Source organism: Pholcus phalangioides, unplaced genomic scaffold (genome assembly GCF_987345545.1).
Source record: "Pholcus phalangioides strain wild (caught in Gottingen) unplaced genomic scaffold, Ppha-v1.0 ptg000009l_1, whole genome shotgun sequence".
Classification (NCBI taxonomy): Eukaryota; Metazoa; Arthropoda; class Arachnida; order Araneae; family Pholcidae; genus Pholcus; species Pholcus phalangioides.
The window spans coordinates 60,661,251-60,681,009 of record NW_028301602.1 but is presented as its reverse complement, the minus strand read 5'-3'; the positions used below and the strand labels follow the sequence as shown (position 1 = coordinate 60,681,009).

The 19,759-nt window shown below is 35.2% G+C and overlaps 1 protein-coding gene across 1 annotated transcript in view; it reads left to right on the top strand.

The window, feature by feature from the left end:
* Positions 1–9,228: 9,228 nt before the first annotated feature.
* LOC149083423 (uncharacterized) overlaps positions 9,229–19,759 on the top strand; it is a 76,006-nt gene continuing 65,475 nt past the window's right edge. The window contains exon 1 of the mRNA XM_089236932.1: positions 9,229–9,340. The gene's annotated coding sequence lies outside the window, so the exon portion shown is untranslated. The remainder of the gene's footprint in view (positions 9,341–19,759) is intronic.

The following is a 19,759-nucleotide window of genomic DNA, read 5'->3' as shown; positions in this document are numbered from 1 at the left end:
CGGTGATTTAACCTGTCAATGCATCTTGTAGCTGATAAGCCACAATCAATCGATAATCGATTACTCCAGTTTGTTGACATCAGGAACAAAAATTACGTTTTTTTCTTGTGTTTTAGTTAGTAAAAATTGTGGCAAATTTAACATTTTGTCAAAAATTGTAGCAAAAGATAGATCACCGTGGTTAAAATTGATCAATTAAAAAATTTCAAATTATTAATTAGAAAAACTAATCATTGAAGTGTTAAACACTCAGCAGATTGAAAATTATCATTCACCTATAAACGTTTCCTATCAATAAAAGTTTCTGTAAAAGTTTTCTATAAACATTTCTATCAATATACATTCTATAAACGTTTCTATTACTAAACGTTTCTATTAATAAACGTTTCTATCAAGAAAGTTCTACAAACGTTCCTATCGCACCACTACTACTAGACCACACATTCACCTCTGCGTGTAGGGCCTGCCATCCGCCAAAAATTTTTTTAACTCTAAGTGAAGTGTAACGATTGACTAATTGCACCGTTGTAGGCCTGTTGCTCTCTGCGGCGAGACTTTCTATTGAATCCGTAACTTTAGCAGGAAATAGAATCTTAGATACAGTAGCGCAGTGTGGACAGTGTGGAATTGAGAAAACTTTAATCAATTAATTCAATTCAAAGCATGCACATTAAAATTCATTCAATTTCGAATTTAAAAGTTTTACTCTGATTCCGGCAATCGGGCCCTGCCTGTATTGTAATGTAATGCAAAAAGATTTTGGCACCTTCCAGATGTTTTTATAATGAGCTGTCATTGATAAATATTAATAATCTAAAAGAATTATTACGAATATGAAATTACGTCGAAGACGCAACTAGTGACAAACATCGCCTAATAAAATCTGAAATCGATCAGAAACGCTGCAGGTAACCTTAAGGGCCGTAACTGGGGAAAGATTTCCTCTTGAAATCCGAAACCGATGATTGTGATAGCGAAAATGTTTCATTTCGTCGATGTTCTTAACTTCTTCAATTTCACCCAAAGTTGCCTGTAGTTAATGGAGAGAAAACTAATTATAGATTTTATTGGTAGAAACGGGGGGGGGGCGGTAATCGGGGAAAAATGCACACAAATGATGAATTTGTAGAAAGCTACATGTTTTAAAATACAAATTTCAAACCAGTAATCACCGCGGCGCTTCTTCTGGATATATCACGGATATTGTTTTTTTTTTACACATCATGCTTTGCAAAAAATTTGATTAGCTTTAATTCATTCCCGCTCAAGTATTTGGCGACAAATTCGGTCGACATGTAGTCGAATTAGTAGCCGTCGTGTGGTTTCGTAGGCACCGTGCTGCACTCTTGTCCTGAGAATCCAGGTTCGAACTCCGTTGACGGACAGTGGTGGTCCGCTGAAGTTGGTCTTTGTGGTTTTCCAACTTCGAGGCTTGAATGTGAGCCGGTCCCTCCCGCAGAGAGAAGGCAGACCCACAACACGATACTGAAATAACACGAAGATTGAAGCATTCGCTTCTTCACTTAAAAATATAGAAGACAGATTAAGAAAGCACCAAGAAGTTGAAATAAGTACAATTCTGATACCATAAATGTGTTAGGGTCACACATTTATTTAGAACACACATTCCGGCATGATCCGATACGTTATATATATATATATATATATATGTATTTATTTTTTTTATCGTCAAACCGAATGATTGAGAAAAGAAAAAAAAGATAATGCTGAGTTAAAAGAAACTAAAAAAACAAACAAATTTCTTCCATAGAGTTACCGATAAAAGTTCCGAAGGAAGGGAGATAACGATAAATATATTTCTTCCACAGGATCTGTTTTTTCCCAAACACTTTCCATCGATTTTGAATTCAAATATCTTAGCGAATATTGTACTTAGTAACGTGAACTGTATTTTATTGGCTCCAGGAGTGACAAAGCAACAACTTTCTAATTAGGTTTTTAACACATGGGAACTGTATAAAAAGTTAATTCTTTTAATTTGACTCCTAAAAATAATTACGACGTTTTAAGAAACCGTATGTCATTCGAAAACTCTTTTTATAACTGAAAGTAGATTTCTAAAATCAACGGTTGTAGAGAGAGTCCTATTGACAAACAATTTGTATCATCACCATGTATAAATATTTTCCAAAACCACTGTTAGATAGAATTACACAAAACAGTAGTTTGCATAGAAATATGTTTAGAAAAAAAAAGCTGAAAAATTTCTGAATTTTTTTTTCTCCCGTGTCAGTAAGTAATTAAATTAAAATTTTCGAAACGAGGCTTAGAAGAACGAAGATTCTCTTTTCCTCAGATAACACTCCGTAACGTACGTCGAGCCAAGCAAAGGTACAGAGGGAACTGAAGGTATTCCTAGTTTTTTCCAGTACTCGTAAGGTAACCATCAAGTACCTGTAACACGAATAGCTCATTTCTAACAATGGACTTTATCCAGAGCCGCCCTTAGGCGTGTCCGATAGGTGCGGTCGTACCATTCTCCGTACTTACGGTAATAATAATTTCTCACATAAATCCCGAATTTCCGTGAATTCTGGAATTATTTGTTTAATAAATTCCATTTGGGAATTCTGCATTTTCATCGATTCTGGATTTATTTATTTCATTCATACTGAATTTACATAGGTGTTGGAATTATTTCTTTCACTAATTCTGAGTTTACATAAGTACAGGTATTACTTCTTCTATCGATTAAAAATGCATTTTATATAGTATATTACTTGTACAGCAAGCATAGCGAGAACAACGCGAGTAATATCGTGGTGATCATAGTTTCATCCATTTTTTAACACGACTACTATTCACGCTTGCTTGAGTATATATAATATACGAGTTAAAAAACGGAGAGTAGAAATTCGAGCATCGTTGCTCGTTTCCTAACAAACGCTGATTCTGAGAAAAGACGTCTCAACCATTTCTTTTCTTTACGATATCTGCGCATTCGTTGGTGTCAAGGTCTTCACTTGTACCAATTAAGAGTACCAATGCCAATTCAGTTTCCTGTCGTGTTATGCTCTTTAATGAACATTGTATCACTTATCATGTTCTGTTTTTTTTAAATCTAAGCCCAGCTCCAAAGATTATGTGGGGATAAACAACTTGATTTCAGTATATCCACTAAAATTCGATTACATATTAAGCCACAAGTTTTTAGTGATCCATATTTGAAAATATAAGTCAATACAATGAAAAAACACAGTTAAATAGTCTAAGCCGCTTATTAGAATCATAGATAATGTTATCATTCGGTTTATTTTTATCGCTTTTACTCAGAACGGAACGGACCAATATCATAATATGGGAAAACATTTGTTTATAGTTATTGGGACTTCGGATAATGCTATCAATTTTTTTTCCGTCTAAAGTTTTTTTGCGCATTCTGAAGCTAAGGTTTCACCGAATATATTTTTCCCTGTAAGTTATCGTTATCAGGCTGCAAGACTATGTTCGAGGTTTTTCCTCCCCCGCCCTCTGCCTTGTTGACAAATGTGTCCGTACTTAATATCGTAATCAGTCCGTAGTATTCGCTGTAATACATGTACGTGTGTAGTTACTTTTGCAATGACCTTCCGATAGCAAAGGAAAATGTGTGACGATAAAATACCCTTTTCTTCTCAGTCATTGATCAGTTACTTTCAGTTGTCCAGATTCAAATTTCTTTTCCCAAGAAACTTTCTCAAGGGATCTATGAAACCTATATTTTACATTAAAAGAATATTGTAATTCGTAATTTACATTAGACAGTTCCATTCTGATGGCCCAATAACAAAAATGTCTGATTCCAGCTCAAATGAAAAAAAAAGAGTCCATTTTGGAATAGAATATAGAAAAAAAAAATGAAATGAGATTGAACAATTTTCAACCAATTATGTGGGGGAAAAATGGAGTTGTGCCGTTTTACCAATACCCGTTTACCAAACATCCTGTTTGACCAAATGAAATGTATGGTCATCGGACTTGCAAACAGGACTTTTTCGGATATAGTTACCATTCGGTTATTTTTGTCAGAAACCCCGAGTCTACATACTTGATTGAAACATGACATTGTAGTACATAATTCCGTTATAACGAACTTCAAGAGACCGGAGAAATCCCTTACCTATAATGGAATTTCGTTACAAAGGAATTCCAGGTTTTTTGCATTGTTCCTATGTATACTTATCTGGGGGATTAGAAAAGAGTTCGTTAAAACGGGATTTTTTCGCTGTAACAGTATTCGTTAAAACGGGATTTGACTAATATCTCTACTTTCTCCTAATTTAACTGTGTTTTTTCAAATGCTTTTTATGGCATCGTTTTTCGAAACTCAAAATGTTGCATATACAAGCCAGTACAATTCATAACCCGAATATTACTTAAATCGTGGATATAACATACGGTTGTGTAATCCTTAGAATTTGACCCATGCATAGTCTACAGTAGGCCTACATTCATGTGAAATATCAGGTCATTCTAACCAATGGTTCTTTTTTTACAGCCTTTTGAAAAACAAACTTTAATTATTAATCAGCCTGTACATTACTCACACCGTATGAGTGAAACTTTAGCAGGCGTGGATCTAGGAGGAAGGGGAAGGGATGTTGCCCTTCCTCCGAAAGCGATATAATGTGAGATAAAATGGGTCTGCGGTTTAAAAAATACTGGAAACACTTACCATTTATGACCATCGACACATCATCCTGGATCCGCTCATAGAATTGAGTTCATTCTGGAATATCATATGAGAAGACGCCAATATTTCAGTACGTTCAGACGCAAAAATACACTATAAAGAGTAGATTGATATTTTGAAGCGAGAAATTACAGGCAGGAACCGAAAAATGTGTAAGAAATATTGGAGCTGAAAACCGATATTTTCTGCTTCAACACTGGACGTTCATTGTTGCTAAGTAGGTCGAATAGGTTCAAGTCCACTAGCATAGAAATGGAAAATCTCGCGCATCCACACTTCGATGTGCGTATCACTCGATATCTCACGTCTTTAAGCTGAAAAATGCACTTTTTATCCAAGGGATTGAACTAGACACTTTGAAGATATAAATTCTAGATAGACCTTCTCTATGTTTATCGGTTACCAAAAGTTTTTCCTCTTTACTGTTAGAATTTTTCTTCTCTTTTCAGTCAAATCCTGCATGAATTTTGGGTTTACTCCCCCCCCCCCCCCATTAAAATTCAGATTGAATCTATGTGTATTTTAAACTTGTATTTTTTTTTCAAGATAAATTTATCTGAGTATCAATTTAAATCGAAGTTTCTTTCATGTTTCTCCGGTCAAATTCAACCTGAAATGCTTTCTATTTTCATCCACAGTAATGAAGAGTGATATTTATATATTCTTCGGCTATTGTATTTTTGTCTCATTAAAGGTGCAGTACATGCATAAGCTAACCCCTGAAATACGAGGAAACAGAGCCACCAAAATAAAAAATAAAAAGGCAATCGGATGCCGAGATTCAGGTTTAATTGTTATTGACTCAAGAGTCATTTCATCGACGAATAAATACAAAAGTTTTGTCGTTTTCATGGCAAAAAAAAAACGGTGCCTCCTGCGAGAAAATCTCTCTTGGGCCGCGAAGTCGCGATTAAGCTCATCTTGAAAGCAAATATCGAGGATCTCTTCAAATGGCTTTTTCCTCTGAGCACGCGGGGACTATAACTCTTTCTTTATATTCTTCGCCCGTTGTTCTTGACGATTAAACCACATATTTACTCATACTATTCTCGTGCGATGTGTTTTCCTTCGTTTACTCCGAAATCTTCGAATGAACGTTGTCTTAAAATCATTTTAATGCACTTTAGTTTTTATATTCATATACACACACGTGAACATCTTTTTTTTTTTCAGTCAGAGAATCCCTAATTCACCAAATGTAGTAAATTTTATTTGTTTGAGATTTATTGTATTTATATTTACAACTCTAACGCATAATAGAAAGGAATCAGATAACAAAGTTGTGCTGCTTGTAGTTGTATCAAAAACACATCCAATTAATAGAAATACAAAGGCCACAACACGCAAAATGCTCAGCGAGTTGGCTGAAAGAGATGCCCGCAAAAACATTGTTGTCTAATACAGTCGATCCCGTTTATTAGAATCACGGATAATGTTATTATTCTGGTATTGTCATCACTTTTGCAAGGAACGGACCAATATCATAAACATAAGATAATGATAAGATAATGTTATATTTTTTTCCGTCAAAACTTTTTTTCGTGCCTTCTACAGCTAAAGTTTCACCAAATTTATTTTTTCACCTGCAAGTTACCGTTATTAGGCTGCAAGACTGTAGGAGGCTACAATTTCTCCCCTTTCTTGTCGACAAAAATTTCTGTACTTAATAACACAATTAGTCCGTAGTATTAGCTGTGATCCATGTACGTGTGAAGCTGCTTTTGCAATGGCCTTCCTATATAGTGAAGGCAAATTTATGACGAAAAAATATTTACTTCCTTCAGTTCTTCATCAGTTTCTTTCAGTTGCCCAGATTCACGTTTCTTTCCCCGAGAGACGTTCTCAAAGGATCTATGAAACCTAATGTGTGCATTAAAAGTATTGAATGTGTGACAAACATTAGGCAGTTTCATTCTAACACCTCACAATGGCTGAATAACGAAAATCCAGAGTTTTAGCTTGAAAGAAAAAAAAAAGGAATTTTAGAACTAAAAAAAAAACTTAATGATTGAATATTTTGCAACCAATTATGTGGGAAAGAAAAATATTTGTCCCATTTTACCAATACCCGTTTTGCACACGTCCTGTTCTACCAAATTGGATGGTGGTATGGTAATACGGTACATGATGGTGATACCGTGATAGTCACCGTGCTTGCAGACGAAACTTTTTCGTGTACAGTTATCATTCGGTTATTGTCATCAGAAACTCCGGGTCCCGATGTGATCGCATTGAGCGGCGTGAACTGTATACCCAAACAGCAACCCAATAAAAGAGCAATTATCTCGAAAAGCGATATAAGTATGATAAAATATATATACATATACGATTATCTTATCTAAGTATGTATTGGCTTTTCGATTCATCCCAATATACTTATTCTATAAACATAAACATATACAAATATAAATAAACATATCGGGATAAATCATACGCTGTTGCTCTCTGTAGTGAGACTTTTTACATTCATCCGTCTTAACGAAATCCCGGAACTTTTCTCCAACTCCCAACACCATCTCGTCTGTAATCACCACAAAATTTGTTAATCGCGACAGTATCCAATTGTCGGGGAAAATACGTTGTAAAAATTGTGTATGCTTGTTTTCTTTTCTTTTTGACTCAAAATATATAAAGTGTTACGGACTCTGCCACGAAACTGGGCTGGAAGAGATCTCGACAACGAGATAAGTCCAGTGGCAAAGTTCTGGCGTTCATTCATTCATCGAGGCTTTTTAACCGAGAGGTCAGCTCGTATTCATGGCTTGAAATTGGGAACGATGGAAAACGAACTTCAACCGACCACCACTGGTTATAGCGGCAGATTTTAGTAATTGGTGGGAAGGAACATAAAATTTAAAATTGCAGAAGGGCGATGGAAGTTGAATAGTCGGCACATAGCAAAGACATAATTCCGCCTCTCAAGAAACACCAGGTTTTAATGATTTTCAAAGTAACATAAATGATTCTCTTCCACCCTGGCAAACACATCAGAAAATGATCATTTACCCATTTTATTATTCAACGAGGCCCTCGATCTTCCTCGATGGTTTCTCGTAGATGTATTCGTAGAAAAGGCTGCATCTTACCATTAATGTGTTACAACTCATGCTTAGAAGAGAATAGAAACAACTGCACCGTGTTAAGAGGATTAACGTGGACCGAGCTGATTGTGTCACCGAAAGCGCCCGTGTCTATAAGAAGAAAAACAATGGGACACTTTCTTAAGAACTATAGCCGTCATTTTCTTATATAACGGAACAAAGAAGCAGGCTCAGATGTTTTCATTGCAACATCAAGGACAACAGCTTAACACTATATCACAGATTAATAAAAACAGAAAGAAAGAAAAAATCGGCATTGACAGCAAACCATTAGCAATATCAGTGATTCCTAAACTTTTTTTAGGCCATACCCCACCATGGCATCTCTGAAATCTTGACGCTCTCCCCCACCGTGTTTTTGTCAGGTGGCGACCTTCCGGTGAAACTTCATAACAAAGATTTTTAGAGAGAGATAAAATAAAAGGTGTATTAAAATAACAGTGCTATTTACGAATATCGTATTAGTAAGACATGTCAAACTAATGGGGATGAACCAATTCGAGAAGATAAATTATTCTAATTTAATTACATTTAATTATTGAACGAGAATATTTAGAAACAAACTAGACTGACATTTTATTCCTAAATGATGAATTCTATTGCCGAATGCTGAATTCTATTGCCGAATGCTGAATTCTATTGCCGAATGCTGAATTCTATTGCCGAATGCTGCATTCTATTGCTAAAAGCTATATTTTAAATCCTACTGCTATATGAATGATATTTTTAAATCTCTCTCATTTCCGAAAACTTCGCCTTAAATGAAGAAAACTTCGAGTAAAGGAAAAATTTCAGCACTAATATACGGAAAAAGTCTCGAGGTTTTCAATGACGTAAAACAATAATTCATACGACCTGCAAAAATATAAATTTTGGACAAAGTGTAGCGTACAAACGGAGAAGTTTGTGCAACCGTGTTGAATTAACATACATGGAAAATAAATTAATGATCCAAGTCGAATATCCAACCATTTTTATTTATTTAAAATCGAAAGTCACACAACACCACTCCCATATTTCTTCTACGAATTCAACATGGATGATGTTCATTGTAATGAAAAAATATTGTATTATAATGAGTCAGGAAATAATCATTTATTTAACTACAGAAATTGCATTTGCGAAAATAAAAATAGAGCTTATCCAGAGAGACTTGATTCCTTTCTCCCGAGAACAATGCATCGTATATGTATGTATTTCGTTTTTTCTGCGCATAAGAAGAACGATAAGAAAAACGAAGTGCCAAAGAAGAACATTCCTTAATTCCATTAGCACTTTCCTGGAGCAAATCCGATTAGTACGAACGTTGTTTTCAGCCTATTTGGTCACAAATCTGCAACGAGTATTTCTTCTTTTCCCGCTCAGCACAAACTCACGCCTTCGAGATTGGTATTTGTTTTTATATCTCTGTAATATTCAATATTCTGCCGTTGTTACTGATTTTTTTACGACTGAGTATTTTGTTCCTGATCTTTTTTTAAACACGGATAATGACATTTTCCGGCATTGGATTCGTCATGGATTCCGCGAAATAACTAACGACGAAGTAAGTCTTTTCTCTGCTTTTTCTTTTTTTAAACAGAGCTTTATCCCCGCGTGGCGTGAAATTAATTGGTTTCTCGTCGAGTCTTATTTTTGGTCGTCAATTCATTGTTTTGTGTGGCCTTCATCGTTACTTAAATACTAGTCGGTTTTAAAAAAATCGGACCAATTGATGAATTCTGTTTTTTTTTGTTTATAGATATAGAAAATAGATGGTGTCTTCGTATGTCATATGTAATAACGCATTTAGACACTACGTAACTAGAGCCCGGAAGTTTGGACACTAAAAGTGTTTAAAATAGGCAGACAAAAAGACACTTAAAATGCTTAACATAGACATTACAAAGACGTTTTTTACTGATGTAAAAAAACAAGTGGCCGTTCAAGTATGACGTCAGCAGGGTCGTTATCTAAACTTTTTCCGGGGGAGGAGGGACAAAGAACATGTACTCAATGTATGTATAATTTTATATATATATACCATTTTTAGTGTTTTTTCAAACGCCAGGGGAACCAACGGCCACCCCTGACCCCCAAATGACGGGCCTTGACGTCAGAACATTTTTAAGCAGTTTTGACCCTACTCTCCCCCTTGTCAGCAAAATTTCGTCAGCTCTGCCCCTTTCATCTCCTAACGCATTTTAGGATCATAGACGTGCTCAGGAGAATGGGTGCACGGCCCCACTATGCCCCCCCCCCCCAGATGATCAAAATATATTTTTTTGATGCAAAACTTATTCAAGACAAAAATAAAATATCGGAAGAAAATACCTTTTACATTTATTCAACACGTATAACTTATATATTGTTCCTACATGGGAATTACCACTGGAACAAAGTTTTCCAGAAAACTGGGAAAGAGACCATGAGTATGAAATCCGCAAATACCGAGGGCTGACTGCATTTGTATCATGCTTATGAATGTTCTCATTTAATGCAAGAACGCATATAATTATTATAAATCCCAGGGGATACTAAATTTCTGCTCGCGAGATGTTAATAGTGCTCCCTAGGGTAGGATGTAGAATTGATTTTTTTTTCTTTTTCTGTAGAAAGTAAATGCTTCCTCCGGGGAACCCGTATGGCGAATTACATTTGCCAGCCGGGGGTAAATATCTTTTTACGATGACATCCACTGGAGTTGCTAAAACATCGTACTTAAAATAAGTACTAAATAAGTACTTAAATCAGTACTAAAAACTTAGCCGAAAAAAACATTTGTGAATGTTTTAATGGAATTTGAATAAAATTTTGAAAATTTTTCCAAAATATTTCAACGCTTCATAAATAGCATTTTCAGTTTTTATCTCCGTAAAGAAAAAAAAAAACATTTCACAAACAGCAAACCGTATGTATCAGATTTATTTCTGTACTAAGAATAGGGAACACACAACCCCCAGTTGAATTCTTGAAGAGATCCACCAAAAATATTTTCCCTATAGCATATAATTCGACGCATCCATTCGGTAAACCCTGTCCGTAAAAATGTTGGACTGAAAAACTATTTCTGTTCCTCGAGAACCTCCAGAGATATTTTCTTGTTATTCTTTCATTTCAAAAGAAATAAATGATACATTTTTGAATTCTATTTCTTCCTGGTACGACTCGTTTTCTGTTTTTATTGAATCCAGTTTCTTAGAAATAAGTTTTTGAATTTGTTTTTTTGGATCGTATATAACGCGGAATTAGACATTTACGTTATACTCGGCCATTTACGTTGGCTTTTCGTCCTATCTAAGTAAAAAATATGTATGTACCATACATATATATATTAAAAACTTTATTTACTCCTCATTCTTTTTACCCTTATCTACTCTACCCAGATTTTTCTACTTGGCTTCATTGCTAATGTTAGGCCCGTGAGAGGAAAAAAAAAAATACATGAAATTTTATTCATTGGATAAGAATTTTCTTTTGAAACAACAACTTCAAAAGGGCGAAGGAGAGTGTCTTTTGTTTTGGTAATTTGACAATCTCACGACATGTTGAAGAGTGGAAATATACACTGTACTTTTTATGTATGATGCTATAAAACGCATAATTTTGTCATTTCTGCCGTCTTCGGGTTGTAGAAAATTACAAGAAAAATTTTTTTTTTTAAATTTTTCCCTTGAAAATTACTGAGAGCTCATGCTGAGAGGAAAGAAGTAATTAAATCAGATAAAGACATGAGACCATTTTCTTTCCTTGGGATAATTAAAGTAATAATAATTACTGTAACTAATTAGGAGTAATTGCTCGTGGTTTATTTACCAAAAATTCAGATAGCACGAAAAATACATTTAAACTTATTTTTTTCATGTAAAACCGAATTATTTTTTACAAAGTGCATAGCTAACTACTAATTATTTTCGAACCGTTAATCCTACAGGCGTACTTCTAATTAGAAAAATTATCCAAATAACGCAGAGATGTAGTCCGCAGGTAAGGTAAGTCATTCATATTGCAAAGGGTTGCATAGTTATTGAAATAAAAATGTTTACTTTTTATGCAGACACCTCTGTTATAAAAAGCTCAATTATAGAAAGTCGTTGCTATGTTTCTCCTGAGGGGAAAAAAATCCATGTTTCTGAATGCACTATTCGCTCAGACATTTGAATGCACAAAACGGAGAAAAGTTTGGAAGCAACAACGAGGCATAGACGCAGGAACCTGGGGACTGTTAGCCCCCCCCCCCCCCAATAAATTGGCGCGAAGACCAAGTCCCTTCCCCACTAATTAATGAATATACAATGGCCAATAAGCGCAGTTATCCCCCCTCCTACATGCGGGATTCTGCCCCGTTGTTACAGGACGCCATGGTAGTATTAGTGTTTGCTGCGTTTCTGGAGTGGTCCGGTTGTTTTTTGGTGCGTTTCTGGAGGTGTGCCGTGCTTTCTTCCTTCTCGGTTTATAACCATAACGCTATGTTCATTTTTAGCTTCCTTAGCGTAATGTGTCAAATAAGATCTGTCTGACAATCGGATACGCATCTTCTTCTTATTCTGTGGAAACTTTAGATGACTGAGCTTCCTGTTCTGTATCAGGAATGACTGAAATCTTAACGGATCTGCTGGTGTATGAACTATGTTCTTGTATTTTGATAAGTCAAACTCAATATTTATCCATTTCAAACTTTCGGTGGTTAAATGAAAGTGAAATCCAAGAAATAGATATTTTAAAACTTAAAAAAGACGATATAGCATTGGTTACATATTTCAAGTAGATACCACAGTACATTTTCTATTTTTTTCCCCGTAAACATTACTTTTTATTATTTTCCTCACCAAAGACGATTTACCAGATTGAGAAGGTCCGCTCACCAAACAGAACCTTATTATGAGATCATGTTTAAAGTCAGGATGACTACTCACAACGATAACTCTCGTTCCAACATTTTTTAGTTACTGTTCCAGATAACTACTTTATTTATTTGTAAGGTTAGGATTTAGAAACGCGCCAGAAAACAACCGGACCTCTCCAGAAACGCACCAAACACTATTACTCACGACAACTTTCAACCCCCCCCCCTCAATGTTTTCTTCATATCGGCGCCTCTGGATGCCAAGTTTACTTTTTATTCATTAAAAATCACGAAGAGAGGACGTCAAAGTGTATACAGTAGAACCTCTCGATAACGGACACCCTCGGGACCGAAAATTCTGTCCGCTAATGAAGGCTTCCACATAAGATTTGGCACAATGATTTATTTTCCCAATAAATATGTTTTAGGATGATGCCTAAGCCCTCTTTTATTTTGCCCTTTTGAGACGGCAGTAGGGTCATTATTGTTATTATTTAGAACAAATATTCAAATGTCAATACATGACGTTTCGGTCGAGCCCCAGACCCGGTTAAGGTCCTACGGCTTGGCCCCACGACGAAAAGAAGCCTTTCAACATGGACAGACCATCCTGTCCGAGAGTGACATGCCAACCAGCTGCTCTATGGTAAAGGGCCGGTCGACCAATCTTCGTCACGAGGATGGGACAGGAAAAAAGCCGTGAGCGCTCTACAGAGGGGATTGATGAGAATGAAGAAGCAAATTGAAAACATCATGTTTCCTGTCAAAAAAAACAACAACAATCACACTTCTAGTATGCATGATGAATATAGTCGGACCACGATATAATGATAACAAATTTTTTGATCGCACCCCGATATAATGATAAAAAATTCACAATCGCACCTCGATATTATGATGATAACAAAATTTATGATCGTACCCCGATATTATCATACAAGACATGTATGAATTATCATATGCACTTACAGTACGATTTATTATGTTTACCAACGACGCGGCGCTTAAGTATTATGCATAATCCCGGTAAAAGTGATAATCTTTTAAATTCACCAACCACGCTTGGATACTATGCATAATCACCGTTAAAAGTGATAAATTTTAGGGAAATTTACAAACTTGCCAAAATGCTTGGTATGTATGCATAATAACCGTTTATTATTAACCGCATTTATCAAATTTACCGTAACACATAAAGATTAAAGCTATACATCTACGACGAAGATGAAAGCCGAATTAGGACTTACAGAACACCCTGTACATTATAAGTTTTAAAATATACACAGTTATTAAAGAGGTAACCGGAATGGGCAATGATTAATTGATGTTTCTCTATTTTCTGACATCGAAAAACTTTCAATTAGTGTAAAAATAAAGAAAAAAATCATAAAAAATTGTAAAAATTGTAATTTATAAAAGTGGTAGAAAGTGGTGAAAAAAGATATACCTCCCATATTTTCAAAGTTGACCCACATTTCACGAAATAATCATGGTTATTATTATCATGATAATTATTTGTACAACGTTAATGTTTTTATAACACACCATGTAATTAAATTCATGCAGGAGTTAGCTTTCGCGGAATAGGAGGAGATGCATATTTGCTCAAGCTGTTAGAGTCATTCCCTGTTCAGTGCGATACTCTGGGAACATTATACGCGCATGAACCATTCAGTGCACACGTTTTGTTACAAGAGTCCGTTTCGAGCACATAGCCATTCAAGCATATGAGATAATACGTCCCTATCTCAGGATCTCTGCTGCCTTATAACGCCGATTAATTCACCTCTTAATCTGCCCACTGGGATCAATTAAAATGGGAGATACTGTATATTGTAGGTATATCTTGCTTAACCGAAATTGCTGAAACTTGGAGCATTTAATTATAGGGGGGGGGGGGCCCTTCAAATTCAGAAACTTCCCCCACATATTTATGTCTCTTCGCATATTTATTAATACGAAACGCTGAAATTAACCCCATGGAACGGGATCGTTGCGGAATTCAGGATTTCCAATTACTGTGAAATAAATGTAACGCGTCGGATTTGATTCGAAATCAGACGATCTCTCGGTCATTAATGCAGAGTCATTTTAGAATAAGATGGAAATCACATTCGGGTTCAAATTTACCCGGGAAGAAGAAATGAATATTGGAGAACTTTGGAATCATTAAAGACGTATATCAAAAATTGACTTTCTCTCTCTCTCTCTACTTCGATTAATCTCTATTTAAAGATAAATTTAGTGGATTTAAGATTCATATGAATGTCGAAAATTTAACGTTGAACTTAAACTGGGAATGTGAAGTCCTTATACATGGTGTCGCATGAACAGTTAAAAAATTCATAAATATTGAAGGTAAATTGGTATACAGTAGAACCTCGTTATAACGGAATAATAGGGGGGGGGGGGATGAAGGTTGTCCGTTATAATGAAAGTGCGGTTTGTAACAAATAACTCTTATGTCCTACAGAGTCCTACATCAATGAAAGTACTGTAGTTGGCCTTAAGATATGTTTATTGTACATCAAATAAAAATACAGCCTTCTTCATGGGTTGAATTGAAAAAGATGAGTAAACATACACTGTATTATTAAATTTTTCTAGCTGGCGAGCTGTATGAGTCAAGTGCTCACGCGCCGTATTACCGATGCATAATTCATATATACGCCGAACAAAGCTGACTGTCAATGTGTTAATATTTATTTGAAAATGTTTTTTGAGAAAGTTAATACTTTTTAGAGAGACACTAACAAATATCGAACTTGTTAGATAAATTTTTCACAATTTATTTAGTAACTAGCTATAATACCCGGCGCTGCCCGGGTTTTCTTCAATGAGGCTTTTTGGATCATACGATATCTCCCTCTTTCTTTGAGGGACATGCAAACCGTGTCTAAGTTAACCAATATGGCGACGTCCTGCGCGACTCATGAAAGAAATAAATCTAAATTTAAAGAAACGTAGAAATGAATAGCCCCCCCCCCCCTTTTTTTTTATGGGTGTTAGGTATTTCGATTCCCTCCCCCTGAACTTCAAGTTATCTATTTCTGCCTGTTTGAGCTTCCGAAAATGCTTAATTAAAGCTGTGGAATTTTTTCGATGCACTTTACGGGGCCCAAAACTAATTTTAAAAACATCCTAAACTATATGAATTTATGCAAATAAATATCAAAAGACAATACGGAGACATTAATTTTCATGAATGAGAAGATATAAATAAAAAGTTTAAATCAATGTTATAACATGGATATCCAACTCAAAAGTAGATCCGGCAAATTATTCATATTTTTCATTTTCTGGGCTTCGTATCTCCAAGTGAATTCCATATTTCAAAAATCGAGAATTCAATTTAATTTTTAAAATTATTGATGTGGCAGGGAACCCCCCCCCCCACTAAATTTCCGTATTTATGCAGTTAAATCGGCAATTTTAATAGTGATTTCTATGAGGATCACCCTTTTCCTGGCCCTCAAAGCGATGATGGTGATGATTATGACGTCTATTCAAAAAGCCTCATTGCTGAGAGTATTGAAAATGTGGCAAACCATTATAAAGGCATAAACTATTATACATAACTGGCAGCATTAAAGAAGTGACAAACCATTGTAAAGACATAAACACGTCTGAAACTCATCGCTAGGGAACCACGGTAACCAAAGTAAACGTTCGGAAAGTGATTGTTAAGGCCCAAAAACCATTGTTGCCGGACAGTTTTTTGCCCATTTGGGGCATTTGCCCTGGTCTGACGAAATTTTAAAGTAGCCTATCGTTCAAGTCGGGTCGCATTTGGTATATATGCAAAATTTGGCGACGATCGATCTAAAATTGTAGATTTGTATAGAGAACATACACACACACAGACACACAGACACACAGAAAATCAATTTTATATATATATATATATATAAGATAAGATAAGATAAGATAGATTTGTTATAGTGAGATCTACTGTACTTGAATGCTGTTTGCGGAAAAAGTTATTTTCACATGAAGCACTTCTTTGTTTGGTGAAAAAAAGTTAGATCAAATTTTAGTTGATAGAGGACACTGCACGAAAGCGAATGACGAGTCCCATAAAATGCATGGTAAAGGATCAACAGCTCATTTCTGAATTTTCCTGTCACAGCGTACATACGGATTGCATTACGATGTCGGTGTGGTAAAGAACTATTGATGAAGTTGTTTAATCTCAGCCACGAATCACCGACTGAATCTTTACGAACCTTTCGGCCACAGAAGAAATTGAAGAAAGGTTCAGGTCCAGGATTCTGCAATTTGCTTTCGTGCAGCGTCCTCTAGCGACAAAATTTGATCCACATTTTTTTCCTGTGCCAAAAGAACCCCCTTACATCAATTAACTTTTTCGCCGCATTCAAACATACCAATTCCTCTCATTTTCATGAATTTTCAAACAATTTACGAATTCATAGGACACGCTGTGCATTCAGAAACTGCCGATCACTGAAATATATTCCCCAGTCATAAGAAAGTACTTAATTAAACACAGTGTGGTTGTTATACATGTCATTTATTTTAGAAGGGATTAAACGTATCAAAGTAGAAAAAATATATTTAAGTTCTTTTTCGCGTTCTTTCTTAGCAATAAGTCACATTGAAATCGGAAAAAAAAATTACTTTTGAACCGTTGAAGAATATTTTCAAAATTACAATACTCTGAATTCATTCAAAGTGTTAATTTCCACTGTGTCTTATCTCGTTAAGTGTTGTTTTTGTTTTTGTTTTTTTTTATTTTAAAACGAAATACTTAATGTTACTCCAAACTTGCCGATCGCCATTCATTTTGTTACTCGAGAGAAATTTATTATTTTCTCACTCGAAAGAAGGCTTTAAAAAAAAGATGAATAAAAAAATTGCGATTGAAAAATGATAAAGAAAATTTCCCTCCTTATTAATAGTGCTTCTACGGAGACCATTAATTTTATTTTGTCGAGAAAATAATTTTCCTTAATGAGAGAAGTGAAAAGTATAGCCTTTCTTTTTCTTTAAATGGTTTAACTTTAGGAAAAATGCTGAAGTGCAATCTAAATCTGTGAATAGGTTGGGAGAACTTTTTGAATTTTTACTTCAGAAATTTCTCCTTATTTCTTGCCTGAATTCCCTCCGTCTTTTTCATTTTATTCGAGATCCTCTTCCTAGTCTTATTCGTACATATTTAATGGCTTCTGACTTCCCTAGAGAGAGGTTCGTTTTTTTTTCTTTTGCTTATGTTATTTCATGTTGTAACACATCGCCTTCTATCACCACGAAGTGTTCCGCTGAATTTTCAAGGATAAATGTAAGTGAAGAAAACATTTGGAATTCAAAGTATTTTCACAAAACACTGAAGCTAGTTAAATTTAATTACTACCGTACATGCAAAAATGATTTCTTCTCTTTCGGAGGACACTATGGTTTTAGATACACGGTGTCATGATGAACTGCACAGATTCCATGATAATCTGAAAATTTTTAAAAAGCAATATCAAGGAAACTTTTGGTGTTAAAAAAGTAATTCTGGCTTCACATTTGTGCAATAGGCCAAACATTTTATGTAGGTAACTTTCAGTTTACTGTTTTAGTAAAAATCCATACCGAAGATGGTGCTGCGACATTAGCAACGATTATTCTAATCGACATACCTATCCTACTATGTGTCACTTGAGTTGGACTTTGTATCCCCTACGCATTATCTAAATGAAGACGATGCAGAATACATATCCTCAAATCAGGAATTTTTATTGAGATAAAAAAGGTGGGTCTGAATAACGTGTGTCCTATTGCTTGTGAGAAAGCTTGACGTGCTCTGGGGCAGAGAAGGGAGATTGAATCTGTGACATTTGTAAATGCACTAAGACCTTCATCAACTATTGAAACAAACCATAGAGTTTTCATTTATTTATTTTTTATTGTCATAGGCTCATTAAATTCTATTTTTGATCTATTTTAGTCAGTCATCTTCATTTCGAACCCTTATTCCACACATTACCCACTTGATAATTTTTTCTCTAGAATGACGGAGTCGGTCATTTCGTCATCCTCCCACCCAAACGGTTTATCTCAGGTTGTTGAAATTTTATGACTTTTCTCATTTTCCCATCTTGTTAAGATTCCTAAAATGTAAATGTTCTACGTTTCTTAGCTGATTGGTAAGATGAAGTTCTACCTAGAGAGGTAGCGGTTATTTTGACAACAATAGCGATATTTTACTGATAATGATTGCAAACATGCTCAGACCGACAGGCTTCTTATGAGAATGTTACTATTAGGGGGGAAGGGAATGGGGAGAAAAAATGTTCTATCATGGTGATTGCACGTGATTCTCTAATTTTGTACCATTCAAAGGTACACTTTCGAAAAACCTTGTCGTCGTAAGTTATTCATTTAGAGATCTTTGCTCTTTGACTGCTTTACGTTCGCCAGTACAATGTCACGACGAAAAGAATCTTTTCACGCTTTTACACATGCGTAGGGCTCCAGCCAGGGGCCCGAGACGATTCTTATCATTTTTTTTTTGTTTTAGTTTTCTAATTGGTTTGCCTTGCGAATGAACTAAAAACTGCAATCTGAGAAAATTGCGGTCAACATTTTTTTAAAAATTATATATGCATTTACACAATAATTCATTAATTATTTCTTTAATTTTGAAAGAACAAATTAGCCGATTGACACGAATTTTTTTGCATTTGATTTTTGGAATGAATCAAATATTTATCAAAGTAATTTTTGATAATCACATTCAGGGGTGTGATACCCCCTCAAAAAAAATTTTGAAACATGGGTATAATATCCGATATACATACGAAGGTTTATTTAGGAAAGAAAGAAAATTAAACGGCCTTTCGGGAAATCGAACCCACGTCTTTTCACTTTCCGAGTGAACGCTCTAGACCACTAGACTACAAAGGCAACGAATATCGCAAACTTTCCTTATAGTATCAGCTATAATACATTTTTAAGAGAGATAAGAATTTCTCTATAACATCTTGCATAAAATTTGTATAAAATACTATGATTAGGGCAGTCGTAACCTTCTCTTTCTTTTAAAGTAAGATGCTATAAGGCCTAATGCTCTTATGTGTATCGAATTTCATATATAGTAAATGGGTGAGGGAAGAAAGCACATTAAGTCTGCGTATA